The sequence below is a fragment of the Gopherus evgoodei genome, chromosome 21, assembly GCF_007399415.2.
Source record: "Gopherus evgoodei ecotype Sinaloan lineage chromosome 21, rGopEvg1_v1.p, whole genome shotgun sequence".
Taxonomy (NCBI): Eukaryota; Metazoa; Chordata; order Testudines; family Testudinidae; genus Gopherus; species Gopherus evgoodei.
Genome location: NC_044342.1, coordinates 6,128,467 through 6,134,466, shown reverse-complemented (window position 1 = coordinate 6,134,466; position 6,000 = coordinate 6,128,467). Strand labels below are relative to the sequence as shown.

Genomic DNA, 6,000 nt, shown 5'->3' with positions numbered 1-6,000 from the left:
AATCTCCCTCCCAGGGCCTGCACCCTCACCCCTCCTCCTGTTCCCCCTACCCCCTGTCCCAGCCCACAACCTGCATGCAGCACCGAAACTCCATCCCACAGCCTGCACCCTAGAACCCCTTCTGCACCCAAACTCCCTTCCAGAGACCAGCCTCTCACCCTTTCTGCACCCAAACTCCACCCAGAGCCTGTGCCCCAATCCCCAGCCCCAATCCAGGGCCTGAACCTAGACCTCCTCCCCCCACGCAACCTCCCTCCCAGAGCCTTAGGCAGCTGAGAGGCAGAGTTTTGGGAGATGGGTTCTGAGTGGTATGAGTGACATTATTGGCCCACTGTGAGGATTGGAGGACTGGCACTGGCCCTAAGGTAAATTGAGGTTGAGACCCTGCTTTAAGGGATTGGAGCAATGCTGGAGAGACTGACGGGCAGGGAGCTGGGGAGCTGTGTGTGCTCCAAGGAGAGTTGTTGTTGTGCTCTGGTGACACAGAGCGGGGGTGGGGAGTTCGTAAGTTGTGGTGTTTGTATAGAGAGAAAGTTTACTAACCCTCAGGTTAAAAACTGTTCCTGCTCTGGGCTGTACATGACACTCTTTGTTGCGAGGATAGATCAGTGGGTGAATGTTTCCCTGCAGGATAATTGGTTCCTAGTTCCAATCCAAGTGATTCCCTTGAAAAACTTTTTCGAATGAAAATCGATTTCCAGACCCATCTCCAGTATGTTCAGGAGTTCGCTGAATGAGGGCGGGGGGCTTGAAATGAATTTAAACACTCAGCATTTTCCTGTGCAAATGAATAAAGACCTAGCAGAGCTGTCCAGCAGCTGAAATCAGTTCCAGGCCTCGGTGTCTCTAAGAGGGACACTCTGTATCTGAGGCATGTGCATGGCCGGCTCCAGGCCCCAGCGTGCCAAGCGCGTGCTTGGGGTGGCATGCCGCGGGGGGCGCTCTGCTGGTTGCTGGGAGGGCAGCAGGCGGCCCCGGTGGACCTTCCACAGGCGTTTCTGCGGAGGGTCTGTTGGTCCCGTGGTTCCGGTGGAGCATCCGCAGGCACGCCTGTGGGAGGTCCCCTGGAGGTGCAGGACCGGCGAGCGGCAGAGCACTCCCCATGGCGTGCTGCTGTGCTTGGGGTGGCAAAATGGCTAGAGCCAGCCCTAGGCATGTGGGACACCTCTGTGGTGATGACAGGTGAAAAAATGTTGGATTCAATGAAAGATGAGACCATAGGAGGGGAAGGTGAACGGCAGCACCACACAGGGTCATAACACTGAGACACGGGGCTTCACTGTCACTGCCCCTGTGTTTTCCATCATTTATATCCTAAGGAACACACCCTCCCCCACACACTGTCACACACAACCTTCTCCCCTTGAGCCCAATCCAACCCTCCCCCTCCCACACTCCATAGGACACAGCCTCTCGGTGACTCACCCAGATGGGGGCTTGTCTCTGCATCTCCCCAACAGGGGAGCAGAGAGCCGAAAGGGCCGCAGGAGACCAATGGAGCTAGGCAGGAATAGAAAAGACTTCCCCTCCCTTCTTTTCTCTTCTCAAGAGTCCCGTTAATCTCACTCACAGGATGTTCCAGCACCGGGTGGGCTCAAAGCACCAACCTTCCCCTCAGCAATGGAAGGGAGAACCAGCTCTATCACACAGAAGGAGACTCCTCACCTCTACTGCTGCCATCCTGCAGCCATTAATATTGATTTGTTTTAGCTAATGCAACCCCCTCAATCCCTAATCCATCCATGAATCAAGAAAACAAGGCCCTCACTTAGGCACCCAAAGTGCAATGGGTTAGAGCGTAGGGCTTATAGTAGTGATGGTGAAGTTGTGAGTTCAGACCTCACTTGGAGTGCTAGTTTTCTTTAAGCAAATTGCTTCTGCCGATCATTTTGTCCTGCAGAAAATACAATTCCAGCTCAGAAGACACAGAGGTCTCCTTGCTTTACAGAGAGCAGGGCAAATTCCACAGATCTACCCGCTCTGCTCTCCACCAGCTGCCTGTGTCAGGAGCGGTCAAGCAGAGCCCAGAGCGCTGCCCCCGACTCCCCCTCAATCTTTGCCCCCCAAACCACCTTTGTGCTCACCCTCTTCGCTATGAGACTCAAACCGTGCCTGGATTTCTGTATGTTGGTGTGGTTTTTGTCTGTCGTGTTGATGTGTATGTGGGTCCTGTGTGATTTTTGTGGATGCCTTGCATAGTTTTGTGTGCGTGGGTGTGTGTATGATTTTTGCATACAGATTGGTTTTTTGCTTAGTATTCTTTTGGTATGTGAGATTTACCAATGTCCAGAGAAGGCAGCCTAAGCTGGTCCCATGGTGTAATGCGCAGCACTCAGGCCTCTGAATCCTGCAATCTGAGTTTAAATTTCAGTGGGATCTTGTGTTAGCTGGTGGTAAAGACCAGGTGCTCAAAGTGCTTTCCTATCTCCAGCTCTATGAGAGTGAGTCATGTAACTCCTCCCCACTAGAGCCAGGTCTTTGGTTGGGGTTTAAAAGTGGCTGTGGCTGTCGGGTGGTTGGGATTCTCACTGCTTCACCTGATGCCTGCAAGTTTGGTGCTTGTGGCCACACTTTTCCTCTTGCCCACATGGCACTTGAAGAAAGGTGTGCGAGGGCCAGGCTTGATAGGCAGGAGGGAGGAAGAGTCCGAGGTGGGAGCCCAGCACACCTCTTCTCCTCTGGGCACCTAGAGCAGAGGTGGCTGGTGCTGACAGCTCCAAGGGAAGGTTTATAAACCAGAGAGCAACTGAGGGCAGGGCTAGACAAGGGCAGGACCATGCCTATGTGTGGCCAGCAGACAGGCAACAAGAAATCCGGCCAACCTGTTCCCTGCCATGCCAAACACCCACTGCAGGCCACCCACAGACCATCATGCAGGGTGGCTGCTGATGCTCTGTGGCCATTATCGAAGATGGTAGGAAAGCAGGGCCAGCCCCCTGGTGGGTTCTCTGACCGTTCCCACTCAAGGTGCTCACTTTTGCAGTGAGGCAGGAGATTTTACCCCAAGAGGCTTTTCCCCAGCTGGCGAGAAGCAGAGTAACACCCAGGCTCCCAAGGCACTATGGAGCGACCCCCTCAAGCACAGGGACTGGCGCACATTTGGAAGAGGGAAACTGCTCTACACGCTGGCCTGGGCAGCTGCCCATTTTCTTTGGCAAGTCAGGAAGGGGAAAGGCTAGACTGGAAGCACTTGGGGTTCCTGCCCCAGCCTTTGTGACACCCAACCTCCAACTCCTTCCCAGGCTCTAGCTGCAGCCAGAGCACTGGCCTGAGCGGCCCAGAAGAGATTCCAGCCCTGAAGGGAGCAGGACTTTCAACATGAAGGTAAAACTGCAGCAACATAATAACCAAGGGACTTGAACCCACATGTACTTGACCTACAGTCAGATGCCTTATCCATTAGGCCACGTAGTCACAGGAGCTAGGCTGCTTCATGCACTGTTTTGGAAAAGGCGGACACTGTGTTTCTTGGGTCATCTGCTAAGAGGGGCTGAGTATCAGAGGGGAGCCGTGTTAGTCTGGATCTGTAAAAGCAGCAAAGAATCCTGTGGCACCTTATAGACTAACAGACGTTTTGGAGCATGAGCTTTTGTGGGTGAATCCCCACTTCATCTGATGCATGTAGTGGGGGGCTGAGACTCTCTGGGCACAAGAAGTCAAGTTCCCAGCGAGATGTGAGACTTAATTCAATGGAGCCAAGTGCAGGACTTTGTCAGGGAGGCTCTGGCATGAGGGATTGGGGTGCAGCAGGGCTGGCGCTTCCATTTAGGTGGCCTAGGCAATCGCCTAGGGTGCCAGGATTATTGGTGGGTGGAGTTTTGCCGGAGGGGGCGGCAGGCGGCTCCGGTGTAGCTGCCGCAGTCATGGCTGCGGACGGTCAGCTGCTCCCGTGGCTCTGGTAGAGCTGCCGCAATTGTGCCTGCGGACAGTCGGCTGCTCGGCTCCGGTGGACCTCCCGCAGGCATGACTGCGGCAGCTCCACCAGATCTGCGGGACCAGCGCGTGGGGCGGCGAAACTGCCGTGCACCTAGGGCGCTAAAACCCCTAGTGCCGATCCAGGGGTGCAGCGGACAGGCCGGCTGTCTAGGTGCTTAGATATAGTCTCACTGAGGAGGAGGAGGAATCCTGCTGATAGGCAGTGGCTGTGCAGAAAAACAGGAGGGGTTCCTGGGACTGTTTTTGCCTCACGTTTGCCTGCCTGCTCGCTCTTGTGGTGAACATGGAAAGTGTTTGCAACAAACAGAGGTAGCTCAGTTGGTAGAGCATCAGGCTCTTAGTCTGTGGGTCCAGAGTTCAAGCCTCAGTCTGGATACTCTGCTTCCAAGTTGCCTTATGTGCCAGCATCCGAATCCTGTCCACAGCCACATGCAGATTCTCAGAAGCCATGGCCATTTCCTGGAAAGGTTCCTTTCCTTAGCAATCAAGAGAGAGGCCACATCCCCAGGAACAGGTGTAGAAAGCATTGTTTCTGGCTGCCAGGAAGTGTTATGGAGCCAGGTGCTGAGGGAGAGCAGCAGAGGTGGGTGGGAGAGAGAGAAGCAATGAGGGCAAGTGTAGGGAGATTCTGGTCCAGCTACTGGGGGGAACTTCCCTGGTTTATACATGACTCCGGTGGAATTGGCCAGCGGAAGGATATGAGTCCCCACTCTCTTGCCCAGAGGCTGCCTAACCTTGAGGACTCTCCTTCTACTCTCATGTGTGGCAGAGACCTCATAACCCTGACAAGGCTGGGCCCAGGATTCCTTGGGGCTCAACCCCCAATCTTGTCATGATCACTTGAACAGGGCTATGGTGTCCCCCTCTGGGGTACTCTCTCAGCTCTGGGCACTTCCCTGATCCACTCCTCATTGCATGTGCTTCAAGCAAATACCATTTATTACCCAGCAATTAATGTAAAACATAAAGAAAAGGAAAACAGGTTACCCTGTTCTGTACCGCAGGGAGATCACAACCAGCGTCTCTGGAGTGTCAAGGCAGGTCACAGTCTCTCCCTCACATGTCCCAGGCCTCCTTCCCAGGCCATGGCTGTGCTGCAGGGACATCACGGGCTGGACACTTGCTCTGGCATTGGCCACATGCTCTTGGTGACAGGCCCCTTGTTCCCAGTGTCAGCCCCCATGTAGGGGATACGATCCACCCGACCCCTGAAGGTCTGGCCTGCAAGGCCTCTTGCCTGGTGGCATCTCCTTGTGCTGGGCCTTCTGCCCAGGGTCCCCCTCACTCTCCCAAGCTGCCCACTGCACCCAACTCCAGCCCCAGTGCTGCTGCGGCTCTGCCTCCATTGCCCTGGGCTGCTCCTCTAGACTCTCTGGCTCTGCTTGCTGCAGCTCTTCTTCCAGCACAGATCTGCTCCCTGGAAAGCTTCTATGGCTCATGCTGCTATGGCTCGGCTCCCAGCAGGGATCTGTCTTGGTTCTCCCTGGCTGGTGCAGCTCTGCTCCCCGGCTCTTCTCAGGCTCCTGCTCTCTCCTTAGCTCTGCCCCACTCTGGCCCAGGTAGTTCCAGCTCATAAGGAGGATGGGACCCCCTGGCGGGGTGACTCTCTCATTACACTGCCTGGCCTGTCAGTGCGGCTAACTTGGAGCTTTGGCCTCTCCCCATTGTCCCTGGGGACTGTCAGTCTCAGGGTCCTGATTTCCCATTGGCCCTTCCCCCTTCTATTGGGACTGGGAACTAGCCAACCAAAACCCCCGTAAGTTTTAGTAAAGGGCCAACAGTCCCTTACATGAGTCAGCGCTGTGAGAGTCACTGATGTGCAGAGAAAGCAACATGAGCTGGTCCCATGGTGTAATGGTCAGCACTCAGGGCTCTGAATCCTGTAATCTGAGTTCAAATCTCAGTGGGACCTTGTGATGAAGCTCACATTGCTCAACTTCCTTGTCTCCAGCAGTACAAGAGCAGATCTTTCCCCTCTTGCTGGGTGACTTGCCTGCTGGAGCTAGGTTGTGATAGCCAAAATTGGTTGGGGCTCTAGAACTTGCTACCCTGGTTGCTGATGCC

At 54.8% G+C, this 6,000-nt stretch overlaps 1 non-coding gene across 1 annotated transcript; it reads left to right on the top strand.

Annotated features, from left to right (window-relative positions):
• The first annotated feature begins 5,776 nt into the window (after positions 1–5,776).
• TRNAQ-CUG lies at positions 5,777–5,848 on the top strand. Its single transcript has one exon. It is a non-coding gene; the product is annotated as a tRNA-Gln (tRNA).
• The last annotated feature ends 152 nt before the right edge of the window (positions 5,849–6,000 follow it).